This window comes from Agrilus planipennis, unplaced genomic scaffold (genome assembly GCF_000699045.2).
Source record: "Agrilus planipennis isolate EAB-ADULT unplaced genomic scaffold, Apla_2.0 scaffold20, whole genome shotgun sequence".
NCBI classification, from domain to species: domain Eukaryota; kingdom Metazoa; phylum Arthropoda; class Insecta; order Coleoptera; family Buprestidae; genus Agrilus; species Agrilus planipennis.
The window spans coordinates 488,658-508,087 of record NW_020439516.1 but is presented as its reverse complement, the minus strand read 5'-3'; the positions used below and the strand labels follow the sequence as shown (position 1 = coordinate 508,087).

General features: G+C 35.6%; 1 long non-coding RNA gene across 1 annotated transcript in view; it reads right to left on the bottom strand.

Annotated features, from left to right (window-relative positions):
* Positions 1–19,430, bottom strand: part of LOC108738477 — a 66,471-nt gene that overhangs the window by 13,599 nt on the left and 33,442 nt on the right. The window contains exons 2-3 of the long non-coding RNA XR_003232076.1: positions 3,084–3,170; positions 2,817–2,902 (exon numbers count right to left, since the gene is read on the bottom strand). This is a non-coding gene — a long non-coding RNA (uncharacterized LOC108738477). The remainder of the gene's footprint in view (positions 1–2,816; positions 2,903–3,083; positions 3,171–19,430) is intronic.

Sequence of the window (19,430 nt, the reverse complement as noted above, 5' to 3'; positions counted from 1 at the left end):
GGTAGAGGTAGACCTAGATTAGATTACTGTTCGCAAATAGTTAAGGATGTGGGTTGTTCTAGTTTTAGGGAAATGCGAAGTTTAGCTCAGGATAGGAAAGAGTGGAGGTACGTGTCCAACCAGTCTTAGGACTGACGACCTTATGATGATGATAATGGTCTGTTTCTGATACTTTAATTTCACCCCTCCCTAAAGCATCCCTAAGAGTAAAAATATGAAAATTAAGTCATGCTGAAATAGTGTTTCACGAATCACGTTGTCGAAAAGATTTTCTTTACAAAATACACTCGTATGTACATTAATTTTCGGATTTACATCAATACTTATCCAAATAAAGTGGAATTGTTTATTAATTGATGGCACACGCAATAAAGCACACGGCATTAATTTTAAATACACAGAAATTAATGAACTATGCTGTCTATACCACTTTGGTAGCTATGTGTATGTCCAGTTTAAGGACAATATTTGCCATTAATCCAATTGGATTATTACCAAGGTTATTCGCCTATTCAATAGGCATTGCAACGGGAATTAATAGTTAACGTGTGGAAGAGCGCATTTAGATTTTCCATATTTTTTAAGAGACTACTTGAATGAGATTGCACTGATGAGTTTTCCGCATTTTAAATGTTGCATATATTACAAATACAAAAAGGAAAAATTAGAAATTGAGTACATAATTCTAAATTGAAATATTTCTATTTCCTCAAGTATCAAAACATGAAACTCTAAAGTGGAATGAGAAATTTCAGATCCTATTAAAATTTAATTGCATACAGTCCTTGAAAACAAGTTGGTCACAGCAATAATACAGAAATTTCTACTGTTCTGCCAGATATAGAATAGAAAAATCTATTTCGCAGGCTTGAAACTCTATAAGCGAAACAAGACGTACACCTACGGAAAAAAGATGCACCCAGGTAAAATTTATTAGTTAGGAAATGCTTCATGAGTAGTACAAAGTGTGAAATAAGGAAATGCTTACAAAATACCACAAATGGCGCGGTAAACGCCATCTGTAGCACGATGCTACATTTTAGGATTACGTATGCTCCAACAAGGTCCATTTAAATATATGGATACCTATTTGCTGAAACGAATACCGGCGTATGGTAACGTGGCCATTACGTTGAGATTAGCTACGCCGGGATTCGTTTCAGCAAGTAGATATCCATATATTTAAGTGGACCTTGTTGGAGCAAACGTAATCCTAAAATGTAGCATCGTGCTACAGATGGCGTTTACCATGCCATTTGTGGTATTTTCTAAAACGCGCTGTTAAGACAGCAGGTGAAAGTTGGTCTGTGTTCTGTCGGAACTGTCTGCGACGCGCTGATGAGATCCAAAAAGATCGAAATCGCGATCCGCGTCTATATGTATGAATAAGACGCATACCAAATAATAATTGACTTTTGTACCTAAATCCAATTGTAATATAAAAGCTAAACTTTCCATTAATGTGGAATTAGAATCGGGGTTCTATGCTCACTATTACTTCTTATTAAGTTAAAAATAACAGCATCTTCTGAACGATTGTGGAGAATGGAATCGTCGGTTCCTTTATTAAAACCGAATTGCTGCAGTTAGAGCGCGGTTAAATGTTAAGCACTGTCTCTTACAATGACTCCGAATCACCGGAATAACAAAAATTATACCTAATTCCTGTTGATTAAAATTTCTCAAGATATACCTCTAAACTACAACGGTTACTATATAATAATGTTGTACCTACAGATCTATATTGCTAACAGAGTAGGCAGGTCTGCAACGTAAGTTCGTGAAGGTGAAGCAGTTGAAGATATTTTGGAATCAGGTGACAAATAGAATGTGTAATAAAGGAATTAAACTAACCAAATAGCCTACTTTCGGTAAGCAGGATGTTTTAAATTAAAAATCATAAATCCATTGATTTGTTGAAGGTAGTGTCCGACCGAAGCTGGTTTTTACGACCGAAACCGAAACCGAAACCGAATTTCGGCAACGGTCTCAGTTTCGGCCGAAACCGAAACTTCCTTATAAGGATTATATTTTGAGAGAAAAATAAAGAAAACGTTATTATAATCAGTCAGTTTTATTTTTTTATCTTTAAATCACATGGCTCTGCAGTCTTTGACATTTTCACTTATTGATAATCAAATCAAAATCAACATAACAACCCCTCATTTAAGGAAATACTTTAATTGCGCTTTAAAAATACTTAAAATAGGTGAGATGTTTATTTGAGTATGTATAGTAGACTAGACTCATTTTTCTTTTGAAGATGCGAAATGTCTACTAATCTACTTCGCTTGGATGGAATTTAACGCGTCGAGCAGAGCGCGAGAAATCCCGAGCGCAGTTTCGGTTTCGGTGGTAGTTTCGGCAGGTTTGCCGCCGAAACCGAAACTAAACCGAAACTCGTTTTTTTGCCGAAACTCGACCTATACCGAAACCGAAACCGAACTTTCGGTCGGACACTAGTTGAAGGTGTTTAAATGTCAAAATTGGGTGGCAGAGTCATTAGTAGAAAACGCCCGGCGATGGAATGATTATAATAAAATTACCTTGGGTTTACTTTAAGTTATGGTGAGAGAAGATTCGTTGATTGGTTTATGAAAAAAACTATGAATCAGGGTTTAACTAGTATGCACCAGGTTAGCTTATGGTGCAAGATGCTTCACCATGGTCGAAGGGGATTTCCTGACTGACGTTTGAAAAGTGCATGCATCATATTTGAACGTTAAGTTATAGTATGTAAGTTGGATACAACAAGTAGTCAATAGTAATAAAAGAAAAACATTAAATAAATCCTTAGTCGTGGATAAATAACTTACCGAATGTTGTAAAATAAAATTTCAAACTTCTATGGCTTAGAAGCACGTTGTGGTACGGATTCAAGGTTCCCTGTGGGCTCCACTACCTAAAATAAAGATAAATTGTATTACAATTTAAGAAATTCATAAGCAAAGATGGCGAAATGAAAAATAGTTAATAGCTTTCACTAGTTGAAGTAAAAATAAATTGTATTAAAATTGATGAAATAGACAAGTTAGCTTGGGATAATAGAAAATGGATTATGGACCTAGTCGCAAATAACTTACCAAATTTTGTAAAATAGGATTTCAAACTTCTCTGACTAAGAAATATAATGGAATCAGCTTCAAGATTCCCTCTGTGGGCTCCATTATCTGAAATAAAGATAAATTGTATTAATAATTATGAAATTTGTACGGTATGGTTAAGTAATTGAAAATATTTAAAGATCACTAATGAGTTTGGACAATAGCTCCCTTTTTTTAAAGTTCCAAATATTAGAAAAACCGAATCCTTGCAAGACCACTTCGGTAAGTCATTGATTGATCAAATTTACAATTCACTTTTTGTTGAGCCGCAATGTAGATATTTGGCAAAAAGGAAAGACTCTTAGCACAAATAAAAGAAAAGATTGGAAGTTAGGTTGCGATGATGGAAGAAGGCTCTAAGTTAAGTCTAAAGGTAAATGGTCATTCGTATCAATTTGAACGGGTCCAACTAGTGAAGATGTATCGAAATGGCTAGTGCAATTTTAGCAATTTCCTAGATCAATTGAGTATTTCCAACATCTTCCAATTTCCTAATTTGATAGTTGTGGCACTTCCCGAGAATGAAAGCAACTTAGGAGAGCGCTTGAGGTAAGTTTACTTAAAATTCGTTCAATGAACCGAGCTATGAAGCAGTTTTCAAGCGGAAACTTCAGTGAGTTTGCTGTAAATTGCTTTTGCAGCGAATAAGGAGCGTAGAAAGGCCATACGACCTTCTCGTTTAGCCCTTTGTTGACTGCAGTCTCGCTGGGTATTAAATAGAATCAAAGTATGCTAACAATTTCATCAAAACGCTAACTTTTTTCTAACTGCCACTGGAAACGATCAATTTCCTTAATTAATTTAAGATTGTCAATATTGATCGTATGATTTTCGTTAAGAATGTGATCTAGTGTTTCCCCTGTATTTTCCCCTTCTACTAAATCTGATATTAGCTGAATGCTCTTTCAGTCCAACGTGAATTGAGCGCTTAGTTTGTCCAACATATTTCATACAGCAATCTTTATAATCAGTCTAATACATCTTCGATTTTTCTAGGAAGGGAATATCATCCTTGGGGTATCATCATGAAAAGTGAAGGGAGTTTGAGTTTGAACTAAACGTAATATACGAAAAATACCCTCGAGTAAATGTTGGCTAATAAACGTGCTTTTGATGTTTTTTTTTATTTTGAAATGAAGTTGTGAGGAGAATTAGAATTTGTAAAAGGAAAAATGGGAAAACAGGGGCATTACCTCTGTAGAATTATTACTGCATTTTCCTTTTGTTTTGCTTCCTTATTTCATATATTACATCGGCTAAAATGTTCTACTAGATATTGATTTCCGTTTAACAACAGTTTATTGGTTATCCAGTTCACCTGTAGTTAATTGATATTGGAAGGCCGAGTGGTTTTCGTTGGCTAAGGTTGAAAGTTCAGACATGGTCGTGTGCAGGCGTAATAAGTACATCAACGTACGACGTAGATATATTGGTATATTACAATGAAGCACCCAATGATGATAACATGTCACTTCTAATAGCTGCTCTAATTAGGTTCATTCGATACTAAAATCGGTTGAGTATTTAACCGATGGTTTCAAGTAATATCTTCCAAATTTCGAGCCGATGCATATAATTTGATTTCTAGTTATTAAGTCTGACTTATTAATAAGAAAGAAACATCCTTACGAAACCACTAACCAAAAGTAAATTAAATTAAATCCACAGACCACATGTAAATAGATTAAGTTAATGGAAACAACCCCTGTTTGACATTGTTTTCTTATCTACCAAGTTATTAAAATATTCTCATAGGATTAGAACATATAATTTCATCGTTAATTAATTGTTGAAGTCTTATCGTTACTTTGCAGCCCAGTCTCATCAAATCCAGTAAGATTTTGGTCGACAAAGTAAAAGAAACCTTTAAAGAATATTTAATTAAGAGTGGAAACGTACAACGTGGAGAAATTTGGGGAAGATCCAAGAAAAACGTAAGTAATACTTGTAAAACGCTTGTTGATGTTTCAAGGAATATAAAATATATGCATAAACAAGCGTAGATAAAAGAGAATTCGGTAAAATCAAAGGAGTTTCGGAAGTAATGGGAAATCGCTGGAAATCTTATGAATATCTGAATAAACAGAGGGAGGAAGTTGAATATAAAGAGATTTTAACGGGATATCTTCTACAAAATGAAAGGTAACAAAAATGTTGGCTACCCCGTGTACTTTCATTTTATCTTAAACATATTTACAACCGAATGTTATTGATTATCATTGAAAACAAAATGTTCAATAAAAAATACAGATGACTTCTTAAATAAATTTTACTTTATAAATTCAGTTACAAATTTTTACAAGAAATTGATTACTTTTTTGGCTTAATTTTCGTCAACTACTGTTAATCACTCAACTTTCCCCAATTATCATGCACTTATTGACCAATACTATTTTCCGACACTGTACTTTCATCTATAGAGCTATCACATCGCAGTGTGCTGCACGTATAGTTGGGACGATTAAATCTGGTAAAGTTCGCAATAAATTATCTGTGGGAATGGACGTATGTTCTTTCTTATTTCCACTTGGAAATGTAGTCATTTGCTACGTTTTGAACACGCCCTTATTAAGTTAGGAAATGCTTCATGAGTGAGTGGTGCAGACACTGTGAAAAGAGATAACCGAATAACAGTAAGCGGTGCAGCGGTTAGAGGTTGCTTAGGTACGCAAAAAATCAGGGTCGGCTTTATAACTAGCTGATTGGAATTATATCTTTGCATTTTTGCTTTTCTAAATTCCTGAGAATGTTGAACTTTCTTTAAAGTCCAATGTTGGTAACATGCTCAAATTCTGCTTGTCTGTATCTCTTTCTATTACACATTAATTAGTGCGATGTTATTCCTTTTTTTGTTAGTGTCCGCTGCAATTCCTACCTGACATTTTTTTTTACATTTTTGGGTGTTTCATTCCCACCAGCCAGTAATGCTGGTGGGCGGGCAGTCCCTCCGGACTATGCCGGAAGGTAGGGCGGAAGGCCCTCTTCAGCCTGCTTTCAGGAATCGTGGGAATGGGTGAGTGGTGGTTCGGGTGAGAAAGATGAGACGGACGAAATGAAGACAGAAGAGATTGAAAGATTATCTGTGGAATATTACTGCCTCAGCATTTGCCTAAGTGATCCAAGGAAACCATAGAAAAACTTGGACCAAGGTAGACGGACCCGGAATCGAACCGGCGTCCTCCCGAATGCTAAGCAATGATCTAGACCTCTAGGCCATGCCGCTCGGTCTACCTGACATCTCGTTTACGATATTCCTTACGTCTGTCGTGAGTAAAAGTAGGCGTGCTACCAGCAACCGCTCTAGTCTAATGAGTAAGCTGAAAGAAGAAAAGAAACTACTACAGAGTCATTGTGGACTATGCCAATTTTGAACGTGCCAACTATAGTTAATTATTCTAATGAATGATCGAATTGATGTATTATCCAACACTAAAAATGCACAATAATTGGTTGGTTATCAAATTAGTTTCGACTGCAGTTAGAGAGTTCATTAATTATTTTTATCCTAACGGGGCCAATACATCTAGCAATTGGCGAACATGTAAACGCCACTGGAGAATCTGCCGGCGCATCAATATTCTCTAATATAGCACTAACTAATTGTAAGTATCGATCTGTTGGATGCTTGCACATAGCATCCTAGTAATGAAAACCCAAAGTCAAACCAAACGCGATCGTCACAACGCCCACATTTCCAAACGCACTTCCTGATAATCTGAATATTTTTGGAGTGTACTAACTAACAAACAGCGCGAAATTCCACAACCGTTACATATTGTTCCGAGGTCCATGTTTGCGTTGCACGCCTAAATGAATCGAAAGCTTTGACTTAGCACTTTGGTTTGAATCCGAATATCTGGCGCATAGCATTGTTTGAAGTTAACAGTTAACATAGACCACCACGATTGTGTTTCTGCAATATTTTCCGGAACTGTTACGGTTTAATAATGGTCTGTTTGCTATCAGTTCGATACAAATGAACAAAAGCAGGAATTCGTTTCAGTTACCACAGGTCGCAATGGACCAACTTCAAATGTAATAGAAAAGGAGATGTTTGCACTGATGTCTAATATAAATATAAAAAACTAAAGTTAGATTCCTTCTCTTGACTGTAGTCTCGCCCCTCAATGCTGTAACCTCGAGCTCATTGAATGGAATCTTGATCTGAATCATATTCAACTACTCTAGGTTACATCTTCATCCCTTCGAAGTTTTAATGGGATCTTGACTTTAATCTTATCCAAGCTTTCATTGTTACATCGTCTTCCTTCAATGTTTTCACCTTAGACTCGTTGGATGGAGTCTTGATTTCAATCTTATCCAATTCTTCTAGGTTACATCCTCTTCTCTTGGAAGTTTTAATATTAAGTGTCTTGATCGAGATCTTAATTTCAATATTATCCTACTCTTCTAGCTTACATCGTCTTCCCTTCGAAGTATTAATATTAACTGTTGTGAATGGAATCTTGACTTTAATCTTATCCAAGCTTTCATTGTTGCATCGTCTTCCTTCAATGTTTTCACCTTAGACTCATTGAATGGGATCTTGATTTCAATCTTATCTAACTCTTCCCGGTTTCTTCAGTTTTTTATTCTTAGATTCATTGAATGGGACCTTGGTTTCAATGCCATTCATCTTGTGTTTGGTAACTATTTTGATTTCGCTCATTTTGTTTGGCTTTGGTCATTTTCACTTTGTACTTTCAATTTCGATAGTTTTGACATGAGTTTCAATGTACCACACTATTAGTCTTCATTTCTCCCCTTCCTCCCTTGTTCATATCCTTTTAAAAATAACAAATTCGTTATGCTCTAAATTACTACAGTTCATGTAAAATTTATTATAAGTAACGTCGCACTCATAAACTAAATTATCAATTTAAATTTAAAAAGTCCATATCCCCGTCAAGTCTTATCATAATATTTGTCTGATCCCTTTGAGGATTAATGCTATCCTAAGTCTCTTCAACAACTTCTGAGAATCATTTTTGGCCCCTTCACAATGCCCTTTCTTAATAATTAATCCCAAGCAGATTTTTATCAATACTAATTAACGGAATTCTTAATTGCTGTTTATAAAACCATCATTATAATACGATTAATTGAATTTCGTTGTAAATAACAACCACCTTATTGTTCTAAATTTATCTGATTAATTGCTGGCACGAAAATGAAGCATGCAAACTTAATGTATTTTTCACCATATTGGGACATCATCAGGGTATCTGTAAGTCACAAGTATACTTCGTTTACTTTCTGTAGCGATGTGACCTTCAGTTTGACCGGCGCAAAGTAGAAAAGAACAGCGCTACGTTAGAAAAGAAAGGAGACAACTCCCGGCCAAACTCTTAACCGGTGAGGAGCGTATAATCCGTACAGTACTGCACGGAAAAATTGACCATTTTATCCACTACAATTGCATTGCTCAAATGTGCTGTTATTGGTACCATTTGCTACTGAAAATATCAACGAGATGTTTATTTATATTTGAAGACATATTAAAGGCTTTAACGCTTGTTTTCGACTCGCACTACTATTCATGGTTGAACAAAACTTTTGGCAAGTACTGTATGAAAAAGTATGTTTAATGAACAAGAGCCGAGAGTATAATGAGCATTTTTCTCACTATGTACGATTTTGTCAGCTCGCATCCAAGACATTGGAAGGGGCATATCGCTACAGAGGTAAATGAAGTATAGTTATACCCTCGAAGTTTATGTGCATTGAGTTCTTCAAGAAGTGATAAGTAGTTAAAATTCAATTTGTATTTAAATTGAAACTATTTCGGCATTGTCATGCTGTTTAGCTTCAACATTTGCCATATTTGTATTTTGCGCTATAAGCAAATATGAATTTAATTAACAGACACTGTTCTATTATTATTATCTACATACGTGACTGTTATCAAAATTGGGAAAGGCAGTTACGCTCTTTATTGGCTCATGCACATGTGCGTTAGAACATTCAGCTTCATCCACGTTGTCGGATTGACTTTACACAGGTTCATTTAACCAGATGTAAACTTATATAAGTTTCGATCTCCGCGATACCCTTTCATCCCAGTGGGCCAGTTACACTCAGGCATCTATTTTGACTACAAATTCCGTACATCTCCCGAATTAATATTCATTTCTATTCCAACTCATAACTTTATTGTGCCGCAACACTTTACTATCCGTCCGTGCGTTTCGAGAAGCGATTCTTCAGAACAAAGTTCATTGTCGGTAGAACATCATCTGGAGAAAATTGGATAATAAGGAATGGGATAATATTATCGCAAGGAATTGTTAGGAATAAGTTTCCGGGTGAAGGAACCGACTTTGTCTTTACCAGTCCATTGTACATAAAAAGTTTGGTAGATATTGAAAATTTTCGCAAGTCAGAGTTCATATAAATATGGAAACGTGTTTTTGTTTTGTCCTTTTTTCTCATTCAGAATTGGAAGGCAGATTTAATAATGATATAAAATTTTAGATTAACTGTATGTAACTGTTCGGATAAGCTAGGTACTGTATTATCCAATGGGGCATCGACATAAGTTCAGCCTGTACTAACTAGTCCACCGATTGCAATTAAACGAAATTACTAATTCAGGTATTCCATTAGAGCAACTTCATTAAACGGGAGTTCACCACCACCATGTTAGTAGTACACTTCATTATGATTGTGACCTGGCTTGTGTGGGGCGGGCAACTCATTAATCGCTAATACAAATAAAATGCATGGCAACAGTGGAAGTTGACCATAATAGCTGCAGAGTTGCAGAACATACCTAACGTTTATTCTGTATAAAACGCTATCGGCCACTTAGAATCCATGCTCGTATCTACATGAAGCTAGTACAATGAGGTTATGTTCCTTATTTCTAAAGCACACTGTAATTTATCGCTAATTTGTTGTCAAATTCAAAAATTGTCACTTCAGACACTTATTATTGGAAAGTGAACCAAATCCTAGTGCGTGTACCAACCATAACCATAGAGAATGGACTAAGCAATACATCTCTAGAAAGAGAAAAAATGACCGAACAATCAACACCTGCATCTTTTCCTATTTCTTTATCTCATTCATCCACTCCTGTAATATTCTAACGTCATCATCATCATCATAAGGTCGTCAGTCCTAAGACTGGTTGGACACGCACCTCCACTCTTTCCTATCCTGAGCTAATCTTCGCATTTCCCTCAAATTAGAACAACTCATATCCTTAACTATTTACGAACAGTAATCTAATGTATGTCTACCTCTACCCCTCCTAACTTCCGTTTCTGCCTCTAATATGTCTCTGACTAGACCTTCATGCCTGAGAAGGTGTCCTACTAACCTATCTCGCCTATTTCTTATTGACTTCCATAGAGTCCTCTGTTCTCCTACTCTTTCTAATACCTCTTTATTTCTAACCTTCTCTATCCACGTTATCGCCATCATTCGCCTATAAACCACCTTTCGAACGCTTCTAACCTTTTCTTTTCCAGCGCGCCCTCTGTCCATGTTTCGCATCCGTACAGCGCCGTGCTCCAAACCTTTAACAACCTATTTTGAATTTCTAAATTGTAACATACACTTAGAGAATCAAAATTGTAGAAAAAGGCATCTACTCCTCACGATAGTTTTGTCTCTCTCACATGTTGCTGCCTGTGTTTACTTTGGAGCTGGATAGAGAATGCGTAGTCCATTCTCCATGTCTATGGTGCCAACTTGGCAATATCAGCTCTATAATAGAGTTGCATTTCTTCGATTATCTAGCGATAACTAGAGGGACAAATTTTTAGATTTAGTAACAAATATACATGAAATACATGAATTCCTTCTACTTTTCTTCCGTATATACGAAATGACATTCATTGAACGTATACAATAATCAGCAAAAAGCATAAATAAAAAAGATCAAAAGGAAAAGTGATTACAACAGACAACACAAGAATACGAAATTGAACAGACTCTTGTCCATAAGAATATTGGTTGTTATGACGACCGGAACGAGAGGTTAAAAATACGGGACAAGCGGATTGAAACGGGAATCCTTTGATCTTTGAAAGTTCAAAAATAAAAAATCTATTTGGAACGAGGAATTCTATTAAAATATAATGCCAACATGATAAAATCTCATTTTGTGTATATAGTCCTCGGTTATTATACCATACATACGTACAGATACATATTTATATAGGGCTAAAGGTTAAAGAATAACAAAACAAAAAGAAAAACAAAACCCATTTTACACAAATGTGAATTTTCAATTCAATTCACAATATCAATAAATATTGGTAGTAGCAGTCAACAGTACTGATGCGACTAGATGAACAAAATACAGACAGACGACATGTGAAAGATTGTCTTCATTATTATCCAATTTTAAGAAAAAGCTTTCCGATATTTAATTTTCGTCAGCTATTAATGCCGATGTGCGCGCAGTCCCTCCGGAAGACGCAGGAGAATAAGGAAGGCACTGCTTAACCAACCGCTTTTCAGGAATCGTGAGGATTAGTGGGTTGTGTAAGGGGGTAATAGACAAGAAGGAAGAAAAGTGAAACATTATTTATCGAATATGATTCCTACCCCAGCATTTGCCTAAATGGTCCAACTTTAAAAACTTTTGGGTGTTTCTATTTCATCAGCTGATAATGTTGGTGAATGGGCAGACCATCCGGAGGAGGCAAGGAGATAGAGTAGAAGACCCCCTTCCGGTGGCAGAACGGGCAAAATGTGACTAGCCCTCAGCCCTAAAGGGGCCCCCCGACCCGAGAGACCATGAGGACAGGAAGAATCTAACATTTATTTCAAAACTTGGTAAAAAATTTAAATTTTGTATTTAACCAATTAAAGTTAGGTATTAACTAAATAACATACACGAATTATGCAAATAAATCATCAAGATTTGAACACATTCATAAGAAAAGGATGTCGCTCAGTTTTAGAACGCATCCATTGCGCTTAGTTCCTTATTTCTGCCCCTATATATCTTTAGTGGCGTGGACTAGTGACGGTCTGGGAATTCCCACTTTCTATTTTTGAAGGACGTTCACGCGCTACGCTAGAACCAAATGAACATTAATTTTTTACGAAATTTGTTCGAGTCTCAAGAAAACTATACATATCTATTTACTTCATGATTTATAAAGATGAAACTACAATGTGAAGCTTTTTATAATAAGGGGGGATCCGATCTGATGAATTTGCCATAGATCTCAGATGGTACAGTTCCGTTATTAACCCCTCAGCAATCGCGGGAATGGGTGAGTGGTGGTTGGGAAGAGAAAGATGAAATGAACGTAATCAAGACAGAAGAGACGTAAAAAAAATGTGGAGTATCATTACTGTTCCTTGTCCCAGCATTCGCCTAAGAAATCCAGGAAGATCTCAGAAAAGCTCGGATCAAGTATGCGCACCCAAAATTGTACCTCCCGAATGTAAAACAATGATCTAGATCTCTAGGTCAGATCGATCGATGGTGAAGGTACTTATAAGTATCAATTAAATTTGATTGGGTATGCAACACCTTGTTTTATCACTATAGTTTCCAAAAGAAGTAACATCCTACAAGGACATACTGACATTAAATTTGCTTCGTTGTTATTTGCTAGATCAAGAGTTTAAGTCAAGATTGCGACAACAGCTTGCCTTCGTGCTAAGACTTCGGTTAAATTTAAGTTTTAATTTCTCTTCATTTCCCTTTGTTCCCTTACTACATTCTAATGCGTTACTGCGACTAATTAGAGTAAGTACCTTGTGATGAGGCGTACACGTTGAAAGATGTTTAACATGCCCTATGTTTACACTGAGTCCTAAGCTACCAGCTGAAGTGCGTACATACGCCACTAGCGGGATCTGTATTTTCCCTATAAGAACACGTTATATGTTTATAAAGTGGTCTAGAATTACCACCAATTGAACGTTTATCTCAACTTCTTGTTACTAAAATAATATTTCACATGGAAATAACATTGCGACTAATTAAACCCATCAGAAATTTACAATACTATTTTTAATCTGTCTGGATTTGTCAAGCAATATATTTGTGGTGCAGCACATTACACCCGCACCCTCTGTCTCCCTTCCACAGCCACTATCAAAATTCAACATATGTTAAACGATATTACTGAATGGAAATAGAATCAAGCTGATCTTCCTAGTTCAGTTGGAAGGGGTCGTACATGGACGAACAGTCGCTAAAAATTGAAATTGTTGCCGGTATTGTTTTTTTTTACCTGACCCTGAGTAAAGTATTAATAAAAAGAGGGGGTACGTAATCAAGAAGTTTTTAATTAAATGGACTGAACAAGGCTTGTTTCGGTCGCGAGGGAACGCGATCGAAAGGTTTCTATCTAATTGTAACTTTAATTGCAAGATGCATCCAACGTTACATTCGGAATCGAAATGAGCTTGCCACAACAACTGGTATTCCGCAGCTGGCAAAAGCAACTTATGAAGTTATAATTATTTTCATATTACTTTATGCCACCACAATCTCTCGTTGCGATTGTAATATAACCAGATATAAGCCGCTTTTAAGGATAGACGAACTACAGCGAGTTTTCAAATTAACTTGAAAATAAATCGAAATACTACTCTTCAACACGATGGTATTTTTGTAGTTATAAATAAAGCGAATAATAATAAACAACTTGACAAGTTTTCTAATAATAATTTTAACTAGTAGAGACAATTACTTATAAATTAAGTTAAATAAGTTATATTAACGGTATCATATCATATTTGACTATTTTAAAAATAACATATCCGCATATCTGCTTTTATTTGTGTGTTGGTCGGCCATGTTTGCTTGTTCATTGTTGCGCCATGTTGTTACTGTCGGCCATTACACTTCTTTACTTGTTTCCATTGTCGGCCATAATACTATTTCAATTGTTACCGTTAGCGGCCATTTTAATATTTTACTTGTTGGACTCGTCCTTTATTATCTACTTATGACAGTATATCGCCATATTTTGATATCTGCTACTAACTAAAGTATTTCATATATAAGACAAGTGCTTACTAAACCATTTGCTTGCCCAACTGGATCGACGACTTGAATGTTTCAAATTACGACTGTTGTTTTATATTTCTCTCAGCTAGAGTTTTTTAAGCTTATTTTATTTTGTTTTATGACATAGAGCGGTTGTTGTAGCTTTTACAACTTAAACGTACATCACATTGCATTATTAACTATAATCCATAAACTGTCATTGTTTTACTTCCCTTAATTAACTCCATTGTCTTAACAGCTATTTTGAAACACGTTCAGTAAATATTATCTATTAAATTACTGTCGCGTGTCCGTGTGAGATGTAATACCTTTTCAACTAAGAAAAACATATAGATAGGCGACGTTTCATAAAATTTTTACAGCTACATTTTTCGTTTTCTGTTTAATGGCAAATCTCCAAGGATCCTCATTACAATTGACTGCGGCATGTGAGGGCAACAAAGTTGCTGATAAGTTCGTCAAACAACAAAGGAAAGGCCGAAATGTCCCACGCGGCATAGACGGTCGTCTTCATATAAATGACATCAGGATACAGCCCAGTAGGAAAATAACGCAAACATTTTTGAAAGCGGGTGTAAAGGGGACGCTGACAAGAAAATCGATATTTACTTAGTTCCTCCAAAACTTCGAAATGTTTTAAAGGGATGCTTAAACTGAATGCGACAATCCTTCACAGTCCTCTTTCGTGTATAAACTACTTTATTCTTGCTTGAAAACTGAATTATGGAAATTCTGCTTTCGTTTTTGAATGAATACAGCTTAAATGTTGAAGATTGGGAGTGATATAACTTATAATTAAGTAAGTTTTTATCCTGTTTGCTGTAATATTTCAGAAATATGAAGATGAATGATAAATCAAATCGGAAAGATTAGTAAACAAGAAAACAAGTAAAAGTTAACCTAATGATTCTCTGGTTTAAACAATTGATAACTTTCAGATGCCTTCTCTAGTATAACATAAGTATAAACCATACGAAATGAAGACATTCGCATACGCCGGGTGACTAACCTAAATATGAGAACTGCGGTTGTTATATAGGACGATTCGAGACATCTGATTGGTTATTTGTGTCAAGGCCTACGTACGCCAGTACAGAAGTAAGTCACCGTCGCGTGGTCAGTGAATTTCAGTTTACAAATCGATACGATTGTAATTCTGGAAATTATGGACTACTACGGATGCAATTTTCTCTAGGTTTTATAGAAAACTTTTATTTAAATTGTTACATACTTGAAATCCTGCAACATGCTACTTTATAAAACATGTTACAGTTGTTCTTTATCTACGATTATGTATTTAATTGAAACTACATTGATTGATTAGAAGGGTTTCATACAACCAAAAACCTGCCCTCAAAGAGGCACATGAAGTATTGATTGATATTCAGGGTGCGTATCTGTGTGTTACTTCACATGCGTATTTGATTGTATGTACGCAAACGGTTTACATGTAAGAAGCAGTAGCAGAAACAGAAGCGTCGTTGTAGGCCAAAGACAACTGTGCCTTAGTATCAAAATCAGATAAAAGGAATTGAGTAAAATAAAGGAAACTTGTGGCGAAATTCTCAAGGACTCCTCTTCATATTATTTGTAACCCTTTTTAGTTATTGCTAAAGAAAGAAGTTCACGAGAGCGTAGCGAGGAAAAAAACTGCAAGGTCTTTGTTAAATAATTATAAAAACAATTGCAAATATTTTTTTAATTTAATAATAACGTACATTTCAGATATCTATAGCATTCTATAAAGAATACAATTTGTAAATTATTAAATGCAATAAATTTCACTATTGTTTCGTAAATAATGGAAATCATTTTCAACGTTCGTTTTCGTTAATTGCATTCCAAGTACTCCGTCTCTTGAGTTCTCAAGATATGAACTGAATAAAGAAATCTGAATATTCGTTTGTGAAAACTAAGATTTCCGCTAAATTAAAAGGACGATTCCTAAAAGAGACATTTAAAATGAAAATATTAGTTTCAATTCTCCATTTAATTCTCAAACAGTTTTCATAATTTGTTCGTTCTCGTTTTATCGCAGCAGTTTCTTTTCCCCGTAAATATGGGCAATCATTTTTAGATGCTCAAGAATAAGGAAAAAGCAATCCTTTCCACCTGACACAAAACATATTTCCCATGAATTACTAACGCACACTTGTTACAGCCGGAAAACTGCTTCCAGCAGACTTGTTCGGATGTCGGCGGCCCTTGTAACAAAACCATTGATCCCTTCCGAACTCTCGACAATTATTCTTTGCTTTTTAAGATATTCCGGCTGGGTTTTGAATAGCTATGAAGGGTCAAATTTTGACTTGCAACTGAAAAGTTCGCATTTAAACTGAAAATTTTGACTTCAAACTCGAAGCAACCAACAATAAACCCGAAATGCCGATTTCAAATTCAATATTTCTACGTAGTACTGTTCGTTTCAACATTTTCGTCTAGTACTGTACAGTTCTAGCCGATCTCCTACTATTTCTGTCTTGCTCACGCTTAGTGTGTATCTTTCTATATTCGCGCAGATTTCTTCAAGGTCACAATTCGAACAAATTGAAATGGACTGTATATTTAGTTACATATCACTTTTGCGACGATTACTGTTTCTGTGTCAATTGCCTTAGATTAGTCTGAGATTAGCCTTGGTTCAATTGTTGATTGTAGAAGCTGAATAATTTCTGATGTTTTCACACCTTTCCAAAAAAAGAAAATTATTGTTCTTTGAGAATTTACTGCGTCAGATAAGTCAGGACAGAAGGAGTAGTAGGGATATAAAGCAGGGTCGAGTCGCCTTCAATTAAAAGAAGTCACTTCTATGCTCGCGAACGGTTAATTTAGAAATTGGAAAAAGGTTGTTAAAGGTATATGTTTGAAGCGCGGCGCTGTACAGGTGCGAAACATAGACAGTGGGCGCGGCGAAAAAGAAAAGGTTAGAAGTGTTCGAAATGTGATGTTACAGGAGAATAATGAAAATACCATGGATAGATAAGGTTATAAATAAAGAGGTATTAGAAAGACTAGGAGAAAAGAGGATTCCATGGAAGTCAATAAGAAATAGACGAGATAGGTTAGTAGGACACCTTCTCAGGCATGAAGGTCTAGTCAGAGACGTATTAGAGGTAGAAACGGGAGTTAGGAGGGGTAGAGGTAGGCCTAGATTAGATTACTGTTTGCAAATAGTTAAGGATGTGGGTTGTTCTAGTTTTAGGGAAATGCGAAGATTAGCTCAGGATAGAAAGGAGTGGAGGTGCGTGTCCGATCAGTCTTAGGACTGACGACCTTTCGATGATAAATACGTTAATATCCAGTATACATATATGTAAATATGTATATGTTAATGTATACTTTATTTTACATCGTGTGTTGCTTGTTTCAAAACGATATAAAGACGATAAACGGGTCCCGCGTAGCCGACGTAATTATTCGAACAAAGGATAATAGCATCAGTCGCTTCTTTCCCAGGGGAAAAACAACAACCCGTTGAGACCGTATAAAGGATGCAGTGTAATTGACATCTCTGTACAGCAGGAAGCGACTCTCATTTAGATCTAAAAATATCAGACGTAATGCATATAGGTAACAGCTCCACGTAAATATCTCTAAAGCAGGTACTACTTCATTATTATTTGAGAAGATAACGAGCTTCAACCTCGTTACAAATACCCTACAGAGGAGGAATTCTGTAGGGTGTAAGCTTTACGTTGCGCTATAACCCGACTCGGATGAAAACATAACAATAAAATTACACATGTGTTAAGGGAAAATAAATTGAAGAGTGTTGAATAAAAAATAATTGGAAATATATCACAAACTAGCTTTTCCCCGCGGCTTCGCTCGCAGAAATTAATATTCTTCTTCCATAAAACCTTTTAACTCCCAATTCACCCTTACAACGTTTTAATTTTATGTAACGTCGCCATCTTAGATTTCACATACAAACGTAGCAACAACATTTTATCCTTAAGTGTTGATTTTTAAACATGGCCAAAACACGTATTTGCTTAATTTCAACAATGAGCAACCTTCGAGTAAATCTGAATATAAATAAAATATACCCCATGGAACACGACCTTCTTTTATATATATAGGTTACATTATAAAATTAAAGTCGATTCAGTTCTCATTTGTATCAAACGGTTTGTATAATGTTCCAAGTGCAATCGAATGTAACTGATAAAAGAAAATGTGTTAAAAATATAAAGAAAATGTGCACTATATTGAAGACATTTTCAATTTGTTGAAACAATTTCCCTCAAGAATAATATGCAAATTTCTTGGTAACTTGCAACGTTTCTTTTCCTTCTGAATTGCCCGGAAAGTTCTGAAACTTCTATTGAAAGATCAGTTACACTGGCTAGGTAGTTGCAGTAAAACTTTGAATTCCAACGGGACTTCCATTTTATTGCAGTGCTAGCCGACATTAACTTTTCAGAATATTCCTGACTTTGAGCTTTCCGGTAATATGTATAATAATATATACTAATGTGGGACAAGTACAAACGACAAAGGTTGTTTTATTTTAAAGGAATATCATAATGATATGTCTTTCTATATTACAGATTAGCTGCCGAAAATTATATATCCCTACAAAAATTGCTCCATTTTATGACATTCTGTAGCTTTGCTTTTCTTAATTTCCTTAAAATATTCTCAATTACTGCAATTTGTATACTTCGTTTAGTTTCTCTAGCGATGTGACCTTCAGTTTGACCGGCGCAAAGTAGAAAATAACAGCACTAGGCCAGAAAAGGAAGGAGACAACTCTCGGTCAAACTCTTAACCTGGGAGGAGCGTATAATTCGTACAGTACTGCACGGAAAAATTGACCATTTTATCCACTACAATTGCATTGCTCGAATGTGCTGTTATTGGTACCAATTACTACTGAAAATATCAACGAGATGTTTATTTATATTTGTAGACATATTAAAGCTTTAACGCTTGTTTTCGACTCGCACTACTATTCATGATTGAACAAAACTTTTGACAGGTACTGTATGAAAAAGTATGTTTAATGAATAAGAGTCGAGAGTATAATGAGCCTTTTTCTCCCTACCTACGATTTTGCCAACGCGCATCCAAGACATTGGAAGGGGCACATCGCTAGAGAAAGTAAACGAAGCATAGGTACCATAATGTAGTTTTGATCTTGGTCTAGATAAAACATTTATTTATTTATTATTTTTACAAAAGCTTAACAATTGATAAAGAAACTTCGAGGAATGGAAATTTGTCTGATAGAAATACTTTGCCAAATATATATTAAGCTCGGTTCGTTAGGGAGTTTCGTAAACCCTTTGAAATATTCGTTAAGAAAAATGCCAACCCTTCCGAGACCATTG